The 16,055-nt window shown below is 44.0% G+C and overlaps 1 protein-coding gene across 4 annotated transcripts in view; it reads left to right on the top strand.

Annotated features, from left to right (window-relative positions):
- The window catches only part of SGCD (sarcoglycan delta), a 498,497-nt gene that overhangs the window by 286,562 nt on the left and 195,880 nt on the right, over positions 1–16,055 (top strand). For 2 of the 4 annotated variants that reach the window (XM_037906781.1, XM_027820892.2), the window contains exon 1: positions 4,805–5,063. The exons of 1 other annotated variant lie outside the window; for it this stretch is intronic. The gene's annotated coding sequence lies outside the window, so the exon portion shown is untranslated. Of the gene's footprint in view, positions 1–4,804; positions 5,064–7,675; positions 7,680–16,055 lie in introns of those variants that run through there. One more of the 4 variants, XM_043553161.1, reaches the window with a different exon arrangement.

Raw genomic sequence — 16,055 nt, 5'->3', positions numbered from 1 at the left:
CTTGTCTCGCTTTAGCTGTCAGCCTGCTGCTGTGTGTTAACTACAGATGGGGACAAATTGCCAAAATCAGATCCAGAACGCTTTGAAGCCGGGGGATAGGTAAGGCTGGGATTGTCACATATGCCTTGTACACGGCAGGTTGCAGGGCTGCTACTCGCAGGTCAGGCTTCGTTACCAGATATGGACTGGTAACAGAGCTTCCTTCCTTGAGAGAGACACTGCAAGGCAGGGAGGGTCTCAGAGCCCGGGCTCCACCCCGAGCCCAAACGTCTACCCTGCAGGTGTTAGCCCCATTGCCCAACCCAGCTGACCAGGGCTCTGAGACTCAGTGCCGGGGTGTTTTATCTCAGTGTAGACGTACCCCAAGGTGCTTTAACACTAAGGTGTGTTACACACAGCACCACCCAGAGGCTGAATAGTATAATACAGTTTAGCATTCTGTTACAGGGATCTTATGTCAGGTGCATATCCAGATTCAGTGGGGCTGCCCATGTGCTTAAAGTGAAGCACATACTTGAATGCTTTGCTGGCTATCACAGGGCCAGAAAGGTCCGCACCCCCCTGAGCACTGCTGGGAGAAGTCGCTTCACAGTGCCAGTGTAACCTCCTTTCTTTTGTTTACTATCCCTGGCCAAAGGAGTTAACTTATCAGAGAGCTCACTATCTACATTACCTCTGAATTTAAAGAGACAGGGCTCCCGTCAATCCTAGACTTTTGTCCTGCATGAATTCATTTTTCAAGTATGAATAATTGTCACACATCTGTAACTAAGGCCCAAGCCTGCACTGATTATGAACACATTAAAATTGAGATAAAATGTGTGAGAAATTACCCTTTCTCCTTATTCTCATATTTTGAAATAGTTAATGGGTTAATACTTATGAGTAGTCAGAGGATGGGAAAAAACTAGAGATTGCTGAATTATCTAATTCAGAATTTAAAAACGCTTTGCGGATTTCTTCCTCTACCTCGGTTGCATACACACTGTAGCTCACCTGGCAGATGCTTTCTTTCTGTTTCCTTGTGGTTTTTATATGAAAGTTTTGGAATGTCTCAGTGAGACATTGGAAATCTCACTCCTTGAAATTGTCATAGCACAAGAGCTGTGGGTGTAGGGGGCAGGGTGGTGGTGGTGCTGGAATGCAACTAGGTATTAGCCATTAAGCTGAATTAATTGTGTATGTCTATATCAATGGCACGTATTGAAGAACGTGGTTTCAGCTACCACTGGATAACACTGCGAGCCCGACTACAGGTCAAGCTTAAATGCAACAAACTTTAAGGAAAAGTTTCCTGTTTCCTTTCCTCTTTTACGAGTATTATGAACCTGTTGTGTTCTGCTTACAGCCAGTTTTGTGCCTGATTTTGGCCTTACGCTGAGGAACATCTTAATATACAAATGGTCCCATTGAAGCCAAAGACGCCTTGTGGAGCAAGGTGCTACCCAGTATGAATAAGGGTGGCATAAGCTCGCCCCCTGTCAGTAGCTCACAGTATTGTGGACCTTACATGGATAACTTGAGTGCAGCAGCCAGAGCTTCTGTGAATTGCCTGGCGGAGAAGCTTTGCCATAGAAAATGGAAATCCTGACGCATTTTGAACTCTGATTTCTAGGAAACTGGAGCTTTGATATTATTGATTGCAAAGATCTCCAATGTTCTTTGAGTCCTCCAAGCCCTGTCAGCATTGAGACATACTGGTAGGTATGTAGATAATTATGTCAATATAATCTCAAGTTTATACTTGCACAGTTCATAGAGCTTAGGTAGCATTGGAAGCAGTACAAAGGACGGCTCAATAATTATAAACCTAAGTGCCTTTAAGCCGCAGTACTGAGGCTTGAAAGCATTTAAACATAATGTGTACAAATGAGAAGGGATGAAAACAACTCCGGCAAAATGGCTGAGCTCCAAGGATCTTTTTATGTGTTTCTTGATGGCAAAATAGTTAGCCGGGAATGCAGTTCACATTCAGGTGCCCTTAAGTACCAGAGCGGTTTGTGTGATGCCTCACAGCTTTAATGTCAATATTTATACACTTGGCCTACTAATTACACCATTGCCAAAAAAGAAAAAAAAAGAGGCAATATTAGTGCTGTCAGCCCTCCATGTGTGTAGTTGCCATCGTGCCATTCACACAGAAAATATGCTATAATTAGGAATTATGGTATGTCAGACTGACAATGCTCAGGACCAACCTTACAAAATTAAGATAAGCTTTATGGAATTAAGTTAAACCTTACTGAATTGGGTTTAACATCTTTGGTGTCCATTGTATTAAAAATGCAATTGCTTCTGTGTTAATGCAGGATTATCTGTAATTTTTCTCGGGATTTGACTAATGTAAATGTTAGGAAGTTACAAAAACGGGGACAATATTTGGGAAGTGAGTTTCTGAGGAGGTACTTGGAAGGCCTTTGGAAACTATGCCTTGCGGAGAGACTCATTGTCTGCTAATTATGTACTCCTGGAAACTTCAGATCAAAGACCCCGGGACTATATAAAGGGTGGACTAAACTTTTCATATGTGTGCTGGTTCTCAAGTGAGACTGTTACGAACTTGTGACCACAAAAGACACCTCTTTGGGTGCTTGAGGGGCTTGCCTGCCAGAGCCCATGCTGGAGACACTTTGGGGGCAATTTCCAGTAAGCCTCGTAGCATGCGTGTAGGTTATTTTATTGTTTTTAATATGTTTTTTCTGTAATGTTTATACCCTACGAATAAATATACTGGCATAGGAAGTGCTCTGTGGTAACTTATAACCACTGGCTATCATTCTGCTGTTAGTCTCTGAAGAGAAGGAACGAGAAGCCTGCTTAGGCAACCTGTTTTGCTGGGAAAATCACAGTATAGTCAAGGAACTGTGCAGCCTGGAGATACCCTGATCAGGAGGGAGTGCGACGCCTGTCTCTATAAGAACATAAAAACGGCCATACTGGGTCAGACCAAAGGTCAGCCTCGCCCAGTGTCCTTTCTTCCAACAGTGGCCAATGCCAGATACTTCAGAGGGAATGAACAGACCAGGTAATCATCAAGTGATCCATCCCATTGCCCATTCCCAGCTTCTGGCAAACAGAGGCTAGGGACACCATCCCTGCCTATCCTGGCTACTAGCCATTGATGGGCCCATCCTCCATGAACTTATCTAGTTCTTTTTTGAATCCTGTTAGAGTCTTGGCTTTTACAACATCCTCTGGCAAGGCGTTCCATCCTCTGGCAAGGCGTTGTGTGGAAAAAATACTTCCTTTTGTTTGTTTTAAACCTGCTACCTATTAATTTCATTTGGTGACCCCTAGTTCTTGTGTTATGAGAAGGAGTAAATAACACTTCCTTACTTACTGTTATATCAATATCCTCATTTAATACGAGGCACTCTAGTTCACCCATCTTATTATTTAGACTTCTAGCATTTGTAAATAAGCACTTCAAAAACTTGTCACTTTTTAGCTGTCTGCGATTACATGAAGTAATTGAATGGGACTTTTGTCATTTGATTGTTTCTCATCAGATCCTACTTGTATTTTATCATCTTCTATCCTCTCCTCTTTACTAGGACCTAGAGAATCTCCATTAATAGATCCCCCCTCTCCCCCCAAGGAATGCCTCTGTCCAAACCACGTACTCCTCTGCATCTGTGTGCTTTCCCTCAGCCCTTAGTTTAAAAACTGTGGACCTGATGCGAAGCCCACTAAAGTCAGTGGACTTACCATTGACTGCAATGGGCGTTGGATCAGACCGTATACAAGCCTCTCACTTACGAGGTTTGTATACTTTTGACTCTTGACTGTGTTTATGTCTCATATAAACACTCCCACTGGACTATGCGCCTCAGTAACTCAAAGAAAAGAATAAACTGATGAAACTGGTCTACATGGTTTAGAAAGAGAATGTGAAGGGAAAAAATATTACTCTCTCTCTTTAAACTGTCTCTTTTCTGTATTGTTACCTTGACAACTCTGCTGCTGTTTTTCATCTTTGGTGGGACTTAACAGTGGTGAAAGAGGGGGACATCCATGTATGTTTCCACATCTACTCCAGCCTCCTTCACAGGCACGTGTCAATTACAGGGCATCTAAAGCAACAGAAAACCTTGTTCATTATGTTGACCTATGGTGTCATCTGGAAATTATTACAGATACTAAGAACTGGGACCCATTTTGATTAAAGGTACAACATTATGTCTTTTTGTTTAAGCCAAGATCACAGTTAGGTTAATTTCCTGGAAGAAGAGATCCAAAGTGCTTTAAATATTTTTCAGGGTTTAGCACAGCTCGAGAGCAGAGAGGAATGAAAGTGCTTGAAAAATAATTGTATTATTTTTGGTATAAGCAGCTACAGGAGTGTATGTCAAGATTAGGGCACAGCTCTGATGTGCTGAGCTGAATCTAGAGAGGATAAAAATATCCTTTCTTTTCTTGCAATTGAAATTTCACGAGAGGCAGAGGCAAAGGTAAGGGGAATGTGCTGGAGAATTGAAATTTGAATCACTATCTTCCTTTGCTTTTATTAGTGCTGGGAAAGCTGCCTGCTAACCTAGGTCAGCCCAAGACCATTGATACCGGCAAAACGTTAAGAAACAGTAGAGATATTAGCTGCCAAACCTACCAGTCTCAAGAAAAGTTGGTGCAGAAAATGACTCTAACGTTCAAATTTGTTGCCAAAAAGGCTTGCGTTATAGTTGCAAACAAAAGACATGCATTACCCCCCGCCCCAGGCTCAGTGCAGGGGTGTGTCAGGGGGGAAGGGTTCTTGAATGCAAAACACATGTGTTTTCAATTGATATCTGGAGCCAGACCAGTAGCTGTAACTTGGCCTGACAAAGCCTTATTGAAGTACAGGCCGAGTGTAGTTTCAAAGCAGTTAGAAAAAGAACGGGAATGCTGTTCAGGAAATTCTTCAGGCATGGGCAGGGACTTGGCTGCAATTCTGCTGTTGGAAAATCTGACAGGGGCAGCTTCTGAACACAGGATAGGCCTCGTGCTGTTCTGAAAGCAACAGTGCATCTTCTTGTGTACCCCCACCACACGCCACGATTGTATATTTTGCATCTGGCGACTGAGAGGTAAGAGGGACATTGTTCGTTCTCTGTACAATTGGTTTGATTTGCTGTTCTTTTGTTCTGGTGCAGGAGAAGCTGTTTCCTTTCAGCAAATGGTTTAGAGAGGAAGAATTTGGGAATATGTGATTGTGGCACGTTTGCTAAAGAATCCCACTAGTTTTGGGTGGGGTGTCAGTTTCTTTCTAACTTTTCTTTCATGCTAATCCTGCAGACAATTCAACTCTTGCCACTGCTTGTGCAGAGATTTGCAGACACACTGACCAAATGTTTCCCAACTTTTGTTTTCCTAAGGCAAGTCTGAGTGCAGCCAAAGAGAGCATTTTAAGGGCATCAGCATGTGTCTGTGTAACAAAAAGACAAGACAAAAAGTACTGTAGTCCAAATGTAGTCAGTGGATATTATACATAGCACATTGTCTGCAGTGGTAATAAATGCATATGTAAAGTAGCATTTTTGATGGGCTTGGGGGGTGTAGGGATTGGCTATTGCTAAGTGTTCCTGCTATGGATTCACCAAATAATATAGCTAGATTGTTAGAACAGGAGGTAATCCTATGCCAATCATCACTTTATGATTTTTCAGCAATGTTTTTCTCTTTTCCAATATTTGCTTCTGTATTTGGTAGAGCACCAGCCAAATAAAGCACACTAGAGAACACAAAACCCAGTCGAGGAGATTAGAACTAAAGACTTTAATTTAACTTGTGTTTCTGTTCTAGCTGTACATTTTCTTAGGATTAAGCTTCTTTCCAAGAATAACTAAGACACATTAATGACAAATAATATCCCTGTTTAGCAGACTGCCAGATTTGTGCTTTACTCCCTCATCCCCTCCGTTGCAGCATTAAAGCCGGAGGCTTTCCTCTGCCGTGATAGCATCTCCTTCTATGCAGTGTTTGTGTCTGGAAGTTAGGGTACGGCATGTTTGCCAGGGCTGATGAAAATGTCAGAAGGGCATGCTCTTTTCTAGCTTCAGCCTGCCTCGCCTCAGACACTCTCCAAGCTGACGTCTGATGTGCTGAGGAAGCTTTTGAGCCATGCTATATAGTAGGGTTAAAAAGAGAGGGTAAGATTGCACTGTGTTACCAAAAGGGACGGGGCAAACGTGGGGCTGAGTCAACTGCAGTTCAGGAAAATAGACTCAGAGCCTGCTTTTCCTGTTGGCCAGCAGGACCCAACATACGGTAGCCAAGTGGCCTCTCCCTTCGGTGACCCACGGCATTCTGAATGACGAAATGAGGTTGATCACCAAAGCTGATCGAGCCCAGTGTGGGATTGGCCGGAGCCTCGCTCTGTGTCGCCAATGAAGAACTGCTTTGTAGGCTGAACCAGAACAAGGCTGTATAGTCAGGAACCCATGGGTAGACGCAGTGGTGTAAAGTAGATAGTGGATTTGTGCTTTGAATGAATTAGCTACTGGCCAAATTTTGGGCAGCTTTGGGGGTGCATCACACCATGAAAGAGCCAGTCTAACCGAGCGCAGAGAGGCAACCAACACACCCATGTACTCCCTAGCTTCAGAACTTGGGGGAGGGGGGATTTATGGGGGAGGTATGGCAGCTTCCTCACTGGCTGTACTAGCTGCTGCTTCTTTCTTTGCTGGAGGCTGTCTGCAGACTCAGGCAGATGTCGGTGCATAGGTTATGTCCAGGTCACGTGTTCAAGATTTCCTTTGCAACCAGGAGGGCTTGAAACATATTCTTTTAAACTGAAACTCCTGCAGCATCTGAGGATAAACTATTGCATTTGCTGGAGAAGGTGACATCCCAAGATAGAAGGAAATGCAGCAACCTGTAGCTGCATTAGCAACAGCTGTGTCCAACGTGGATTCTGGAGTAGCAGCTGGAGAGAAAAGATTCATGTGACCTTGTTCAGATTTTCATTTGGTCCATCAGCAGAGAGACATTGGTTTAAAACAAAGGCTTGTGCAGTTTACTGAGCAAGGTGAACACATCTTTGAAGGATGGGGTCACCTGTAGTTACTATGGAAATTACATTTGCACTAAAGATTTTAAAATAAGATGGCTGGAAGGGAGGAGGAGCTGGATTCCAGAGACTATCAAGAGATGAATCTGTGTTAAGTGAGTCCATTTACATCAAGAGTTTTCAAAATAGAGCTTGGGGGATTTGAAAATTTTTGAGCTATCAACAAATATTCCTGTTCCGAATTGGGACAGAGTTGAAATCTTGGAATTTCTGAAAACGGAACTTCACTCCCCCACTGTCCCCTCCCTCCCCCCCCCCCCCCCCAAAAAAAAAAACAACCCTGGTTTGGGTCATTCAAAAAGTTTCTTTTCATAATTTTGAAACTGGTTGTTTTGATTTTGACCATTTTAATTTTTAAAAACTTTTTAAAAATTCTAATAAGCTTAGTTTTTGAACCAAAAAGTAATTTTGAACAGACAGTTAGTATTCTTCATTCTGAAAATTTCAAAATGTTTTGTTTTGACAATTTCAAATGTTTTAAAATGTTTTTTTTTTCTGAGTTGACAAATTCATCAAAACCGACCTCCTCCCATGAAAAGTTTCGGTTTTGACAAATTGGTATATTTTGACCAAAAAAAAAAAAAAAAAAGTTGTGACAAAATTTTATTTCAGAGGATTGTGGAGGAAGAGAGAGGTTAGTGCACAAAGTAGATCAGTGATTAAGTTTTCTGACTGTGGAGACAGAGATATCCTTACACTTGCCAGAATCAGGATGGGTATTTTAAAGAGCATAATGTCCTTTGATCACAGTGAAACTCACCAATAAGGGTTACTGAAAAAGAAATAAAAGGTTCCCTAAGAATCAGTTGTTTCCCCAAACCACTCCATGCACCTCACAGTTATGAATACAAGCAGATGTGCAATGAGCAGAGAATGAACTAGACAGTGTTGTAGAAAACAGACATAGGAGTAAAATATCTGGGGATATATTTCACTCTTGTATCTGCTTCTCATTGTTCAAGTTGTGGTAGGCAAGCTGGAGGCTGGAATTTATTGCTGCTTTCTAGATTCTTCGTGGAGGAGGCTTGTACTATGGTTTGTCCCAGGTATAAACAATGCATGTTAATTGGAAAGGGGTTTTGTAAACGGTTCTGGCTAATGATACTAATGGGTTAATGAGCTGAGGGGAGGGGAGCAGGTGAAAGGGAGAGTGCTGCATGGCTAGAGGGATACCATTGATAGAGAAAGTATGGTTTCTTGGTAGCTCAAAACTGCATTGTCTGAGCCAAATTCTGTTCTCAGCTGTGCATAGGAAATTCACATTGCTTTGCTCACCATGGTGATGAGCACTATATAAAAGCCTAGACAGTGTTACATGCATATATTGAGGACAGAATTTGGCTTTAATGCCGCCGAATAGAACCTCTGGGGACAAGTAAAAACAGCTACATTATGGCCGGGTGTCTTAATGTAAAGTACAAAAGAGGTCTTTATTGCACTCATAATAATGTTGGAGGTCCAAGTGCTCTGATGGAATATCTTTTGCCAGTGCATAGTTCTGTTGTGGCGAATGTACCATATTCATCCGTTTAACTTCTTTGAGCAGCTTTGCTGGAATTACACCTGAGAGGCATTTGATCCAGAGTGTTTGGAACTGTATTTTTTTGTCTGTGCGAAAATCCATGAAAGGTTTGTGGGGAAAAAGAGAACAGCTTTGAAACTGCTCTGTTGTGACTCATCCTGGGCTCACTGCTTTTCTTGGGGCACCTGTTTCATTCACAAAGAATGAAGCTGAATGCAGGTTAGGTTGAACAAATGGAACTTTATTAAACCCTGTGCATGGCTCCTTCGCTGTGGCTGAGTTGCTTCCAGAGTCACTCCCCACATTTCCTATTCTGCTGGTGTCCCTCGATAACAGTCACTCCAGCAAACACGGCCCCTCTGACTCCATTTCCACTGATCATGGTACAGCACTTGCAGCTGTAGGAAATTAACTAAACCTGCACTTGTGTACAGTTTGCATTATGACAGGTATCACCTGGAGAAAACAAGAACAAAGTAGTTGTGTATAGGAATGTAACCACATGCTTTCACACAGGTAAAGAATGTGGTTTGATGCCATAGTTTGCTCCCTGTGCAAGTTGCTTAAGACTTTGTTAGGTCAGACAATAAACTTCCTCCGACCGTAAGCCTGGATGAGTCACTGTGTTTGAATGCAGCAGTGGTGTAAAGGGGAGGGAGTAGAGGTCCTGTTTTCATACAATGCATAACTGACCTGTGGAACTCACTGCCACAAGATATAAAAGCAAGATTTTAAAAAAAGGATTAGATGTTTATATGGGAGCTGCGGGTGTTTGTCCCTGCCTGCTGTATGGTTTGGAAATGGTGGATCATAGAGACATGGAAGAAAAGAAGATACAGGTAGTAGCAAATAATATATTGAGGTGATTGGCAGGCAGGTGGAGGTTAAACAGAGTATGCATGGGAGAAATTAGAGGGAAGATGAACTTGGGACTCCCAGTAATAGACTGGAGAGCACATGTTTAAGGTGAGTTGGACATTTGATAAAAATGGGAGAAGAATGGCCAGCAAAGAAAGCATGGGAGGAAAAGGATCAAAAGAAAGGACATAAAAGACTGAAAAAAGAACAGGAGTACTTGTGGCACCTTAGAGACTAACAAATTTATTTGCGCATACGTGGGCTACAGCCCACTTCATCAGTCTTCATAGAAGACTGAGGATATGATGGAAAGACTCTACCAAGAGAAGTTTGAAGAGAAAAGTACAGGAACTCCAAGACCTATAAACCAGGGCCATGGGCAGGAAAGAATGGCAAAGAATCGTGGGCAGCTCTGACCCCGTGTAAACGGGAAAAGGAATCGAGAAGTGAAATAAAGTTATTATACATTTGTGTAGATAATTAGAACATCCATAGTTACATAAAACAGGTTCAGCTATAAAAGAGGTATAAATCCTCATGCTTCAGGATATAAACCCGCCATTAGTTGTCTGGAGTTAGAAAGGAACTTCCTCTCTGGCCATTTATGCAATAATTATCTATTATGGGGATTTTTCCACCTTCCTCTGATAATGGTCTTTGGGATAGCAGTTCCCTTGTCCCTATGCCCAAGCCCATTCTGTAAATCAGTAGAACTACTGGGGATTAGAATTTAAAAGATCCTTGATCAGTCCACTAACTCATGCAAACTCAGTCAAATACATAAATACCCTGCAAAAGTATTGAGCCAGTTTTGTAGCTCCAGCCTCTGATTCATATGCATTTGTTTTGTGCGAACAAACAACGTGTAAGCTCAAATGGCTGTTTTGCCCACTTCGATCGTCACAGGGAAATTGCAGGGACAAATGCTGCCTCTCTCAAATCCCAGGGAGTTCCAGATCAGGAGCCCTTCTTGCAAATGAGTGTGGGGTCTAAGACGGTCGGCACCTTTTATCACAGACAGTGATATTTAAGAACACCGAGAACAGACAGTTGTCTGGAAAGGTTGAGAGCCACTGCTCTAGTTCATCTGCCATCCCTCCTGCATGAGGATAACTTAAGCAATCTTTGCAGTCAGCTCTGTGGAGATTGTATAGTCCCTTCTGGATCCGTCCCATATATGGACACAAAATAACGTAACACTTATTTGGCAGTGTTTAACTGACGCCCATTTTGGGCTTAAACCCAGAGCAGTCTAGTTCGGCCCGTGTTGTAGAATGATGTTAGTATAGTAAATTAGAGGAGAAGCTGCTTCTGCCTCAGTTCTTCACTTCAGCAAGCAGCTCTTTACAGCTCTGAACAGATGAGTGGGTCAGTATCGGAGCAGGTCGTTTCCAAGAAGGCTGGTGAGATTGCAGTGACAAAAGATGCAGGCCTCCCCATGGAGGCAGAACTCCCCTGCCCTCAGTGTATTTCCTTTCAGTTTGAAATCATTTTGGTGCAAAACATTAATCATTTAGGCTCTGATAAAAGAAAACCCCCCTGGCACAGGAATGGCACTGATTCCTCCTCCTGGGACTCACTCCATTCTGAGCCCCGATTTAGCCAACACAGCTTTCCCCGCCTGTAAATCTGCAGGAAATTTGATGACACTGGGGTTTCCAACGGAAATGTGTGCTTATTAGATTTTTTTTTAAAATCCTTCCCTGTAAAGATAAAACAACTCCTGTTCAATAAATTGATAATGCAGATACTGCAGCCAGAGCAAGACTAGCTCCAGCTGCATGAAACAGGAAATCAGCAATCTGCTATTTCCACTCAAGCTGGGCTTGATAAAAGCAAGAAGGCGCATGTGAGACTGTAACTAATGAGACATGGTGTGATTTATAGAAAGTGGTTTCTATTTATTTTTTTTATTTGCGATCCCTTTCGGCCGAGTCTGCCTTCGGCAATCCTCAGCCCGTAACAACTGTTACAAAGGCCTCTGCAGATACCAAGGCCTTGCTGCAAAAACTTGCAGGGAGCAATCTGTGTGGAACTCTCCCAGGGGCCTTTAAAAGTATGTCTATCCCCTGCTCTTGTGTGCATCCTCTCGCTAGCTCTCAGCGAGCCAGCACAAGTATAAATAGAGATGAGAGCTGATGCGAGTATGCATACATGGGCTGCAGGATCAGACCCCTAGCTTGTAGCGTAAATAAAGCTGTCTCATTCTGGGCCTGATCTTCAGCCCATTAAGTCAGGGGAAAAGCTCCCATGGCTTCAATGGACTTTAGATCAGGCCCTATTTGAGGTATATAATCAGGTATAAGGAGTCTCTAGGGTATACAGCTGATATTGGGGGTCAGGCTGTCTGAGGCAAAACCGAAAAGTTGTAAAGAGCAACCACTGCAGTTCTGTATTTTAAGCAGGGTTGTAAGTGTGGCAATGATTGTCTGATACTCCACGCCAGTGTCTTGAAACCCAACGTGTGGAAAGGTGGGGCACTTTAATGCTGACATATTCAGTGGGTATGTTACTTCTCTATTTTTGCCACTTCTGTTAGAATATTAATTTCTCACACACTAACGTACAGTCAAACACTAGGCATGCCTATCCTTTCTCGAAACAAAAATAAAAAAAAACCCTAAAAGCTCAACAAATAAACCCTCCTCCGAATTTTCCTTTACAAATCAGTATTCTGTATTTATAAAAGAAGAATCCTTGCAAAACAAAACACTCTTTCCAGATAATACTGTCTCTTGTGGTGCTTAGCTTGCGGCTTCATGTTTAAGTTGGGAGAAATTGCCAAGATGTAAACTATAGCATATTTCTCTCTCCCACATAGAGTTAGAATATTGATAGCAGATGCCTCTTGCTGCTTTTGCAGTTCCCTTGCAAAGCTTTTCATTCTACTCATTTGTTAATATCCCTCAGCACTGTAAGTCCACCAGTATTTCTTTTCCTCTAGATAAAGGACAATCTGAACATTTTATTTTGTTGTCAGTGCAGTACATTCCTTCTCTATGAATCCTGTGTTATGCTCTTGTTATAAATGTAGGGTTTGTTAGTACTTCAGCGGCCACATGCATGCTGCAGTACTGTACATGATACATCACTGTTTAGAAGAGAGCTGCACAAAAGGTTTGATGTGAACCACAGAAACACTCAAAATCAGCCTGTTCCTGTTGCTATGTGCTGTTCCCATAGAAATCTTTTGGTGTCTGCACGTTTACCTAAGCTGGACGTGACATTTTCCCCACTCTCTGAATCAAAGCAAAAAAAAAAGGAGGGAACTTTTTTGCAATGTACAGAGAGTTTGGAGCTGGATTGAAGTCAAGTGTTGAAGTCATATGGTACTTGTATTTGGTTCATTGACTGGCTGAGCCTGCAGCATGATTCGATAGGTTAGAGAGACAGTTCAGTGTTTCCAAGGGAGAGAGAGGTTGCATTTAGGGTGTGCTTTCCAGGATATCCTGTTTACGGTTCCCAACTTTCTATTCTCAGAAAACCGAACACCCCTGCCCTGTCCCTCTGCCGAGGCCCCGCCCATGCCCCATCCCTTCTCCAAGGCCCCGCCCCCCACTCACTCCATCCCCCTCTGTCGCTCGCTCTCCTCACCCTTCCTCAGTTGCTCATTTTCACCAGGCTGGCTCAGGGAGTGGGAGTGCGGGAGGGGGTGAGGGCTCCGGCTGGGGGTGCGGCCTCTGAAGTGGGGCCAGGGATGAGGGGTTTGGGGTGCAGGAGGGGGCTCCGGGCTCTGGGGTGAAGCCGACGGGTTCGGAGTATGGGGGGGCTCTGGGCTGAGGCAGGGGGTTGGGGTGTCAGAGGAGGTACGGGCTCTGGGCTAGGGGTGCAGGTTCCAGGGTGGGGCCAGAAATGAGGGGTTCAGGGTATGGGGGGGAGGGCTCTGATATGGGGCTGGGGATGAGGGGTTTGGGGTGCAGGAGGGGGCTCCTCACACTATATATAAGTGTATTTTTGCAAGGGAAATCACAGACCCTTTGTCTCTGGGTTTATCTACCTTCTAGAGACATAGATTCCAGCTTCTGGATTGCTCTTAGATATCACTGTCTGGGAATGGCTATTTTTACTGACTGACATTTCTGCTCGTCACATGATTCTAGGCTTAGTTTTGCAAGGAAATACAGTCCCTCGTGTCTGAAAGATAGTAAACTAAATCTTGCCGCTGAGCAGGGCTCAAAGGTAGGCAGAGGAGATTATACTGTGTTGCCTGGTTGAGTTTTGTGATAGTTGGTGTTTTACATAAAGCCCCACCTCCTGGAGCCATGTTATTACTTGAGAATCAGCTCTCATTGGTGTTTTTTTTAAGCAAATGTCTAGCCCTCCAGGTTGTGGAGAAAAGTTTGAAAATGTGATCAGCTTAAAAGCTAGAAGGCAAATAACCCCCCCCCCCCCCGGGCCAATATTTATTATTTTCAAAATCTTGTGATTTTTAAAACAATCTCACCTTTTTGGGGGCCCGACTCATGAATTTTGAATGCTTGAGTTGGCAGTACAGACGCTAAGCCACCTTACCAGAGCCAGGGGCTGAACCTGTCATTGGTATGAGTTGGAGGGGTACAAACTGGATGAGTATAGTGACTCAGAGCCTAGGTGTGAGGTGTAATGAAGGAGGAGGGAAAGCCTGCTGATCCCTCACTCTGTGAATGAAAAGCTACTATTTAGCCGTCCTGTTTCCCATCCCAGCACGCACACGATACCAGAAGTTGGCACAAAGGCCAGAGAGTGGCAGCGATTCCTAAACTAGACCCTTTCGGACTCCCTCCTAGCATTGCCATCACCTGTGTCCTGTGCTGTGGAGGAGAGCACAAAATGGCCAGATAGCTCCAGCTTTACAGCAATGAGCTGTTCCGTTGCCAAAGATGCACCATAAACTTCAGTCCTGAAGCAAATGGAGTTACACGAAGGAGGAATTTGCCCCACAGGGACTCATGGTGGGCTCTGCACCGGTACCTCCCCAGGACTATGCCTTAATAACACAGTCTGGCCCTGGGAATACAAAAGCTCTCAGCCAAAGCGCCTCCGAAAAGCCAGCAAATACCCTAATAGTGGTAATAAAGATGCTGCTACCAAATGACTTCTCATTTCCATTAGGTTTTTGTTCTCACCATCTTGTATGGAGGAGGACTTACGTCACTTCATCCTCTGTTGCACCTTTTGTAATTCATGTAAAACAAAGACTGATGGAAGAAGTAGCGAGCAAGGAGGCAGTGACCTTGAGTCTGTAGCTCCAGAGAGCTCCCGGTATCCTTTTAGTCTGTCTCTAGCAGGCTAATTGCAAAACATTCAGCCAACGACTTGGTGTTAGGAATTTTCAGTTATCCAGGGATGGTTTAGATAATCCTTAGTCCTGCCTCAGTGCAGGGGAGTGGACCTGTTGAGGTCCCTTCCATTCTGACATTTCCATGATTCTGTGGTCTTCAGCGTGTGCCTGCAGGCCTGCAAACATAAGAAGCAGTTCCCTGGGGAAATCCTATGAAATGGTTGCAAAACAAGTCAGGAAACTTTTGTCCAGCAGTAGTTTAGTTCAGCAGGCAGTGCTCCCACCATGGTTAGGACGTTAAGGGCCAGAGTGTGACAACCGTTATAATGTGTGCACAGGGGAGAAGGGGTGTACAAGGAGCGTGCGTGCACACACTCACGTGTGTTCTCTTACACCTGAAGGGCTCTTGCTAGCACCTCCTACAGCAGCAGTCCCTGTGCAACCTCCGTGATTTGGAAGAGCAGAGGTTGCTCCTTCTTCTCTTGGGAGCAAGATGCCAGAAAGAAGGTGCAAAGGGGCACAGGAAGCCAGCGTGTTGGAGCTGGCAATGGCTAATGCAACATTGCCCACCCCCTCTGTGCCCAGGAAAGCACCAAAGAGATCATGCCTCAGGCAAGCATAAACTCTTTGGTGCTCCTGCTGAAGGGGTGCAGACTTGCATGGCTCCCTGCTCAGGACGGTGGCATATATGCTACATTCTAATCCTGTGACCATAATTGTGCACCCCTTACAAATGGGAGCCTTTACTCATGCTAGAAGTCCCATGGAAGTCCACGGGAGAGTTTTGCACGGGTAAGAAACTAAGGGTTGCGCAACCAAGCTCCTGGTGGTGGAATCAAAAAATCTGTGTGTTTTGCAGGAACACCACAAAGCTGATGTTCTGAGACACTTTAGTAACTACACCCACTTCCTTTCCTCTCGTTTATCTCCAAGACCCTTGCATGGCTTTCCCAGTGCGCTGCCACAAACAGCCAGTGCATCCCTGTTCGGCAAAGCAAGTGTAAGTGGCAGAGCCAGCAATAGCAGAAACCTCCGTTCGATGTAAATCTTTCAGCAGTAATTTGATTGGGGATGTGTAGCTGGAGAACTTCACATTTTAAGTTTCCCTGGTGCAAGGGGTGGGGAGCAGGGAGAACTCAAGAAGCCAAACGCCTCCCCCTTCTCCTTTTTCTTGGCCACCAAGAATAATTCTGTTTGAGATGATTTTTTTTTAATGAAAGCCTCGGAGAAGTAATATTGCATCTTCAAACCAAACTGCTGAACTCGACTTTTTTTACCAAGCGCATGCAAAAATGTTACTCTCCGGATTTTGAGAGGGCCCGGAGTGCCTGCCTTGCAAAAAACGGAGCTGCTAAGAGAGTCACTGGAGA

This window comes from Chelonia mydas, chromosome 8, assembly GCF_015237465.2.
Source record: "Chelonia mydas isolate rCheMyd1 chromosome 8, rCheMyd1.pri.v2, whole genome shotgun sequence".
NCBI lineage: Eukaryota > Metazoa > Chordata > Testudines > Cheloniidae > Chelonia > Chelonia mydas.
The sequence above is the reverse complement of the archived record's forward strand: the minus strand, read 5'-3'. Positions and strand labels throughout refer to the sequence as shown.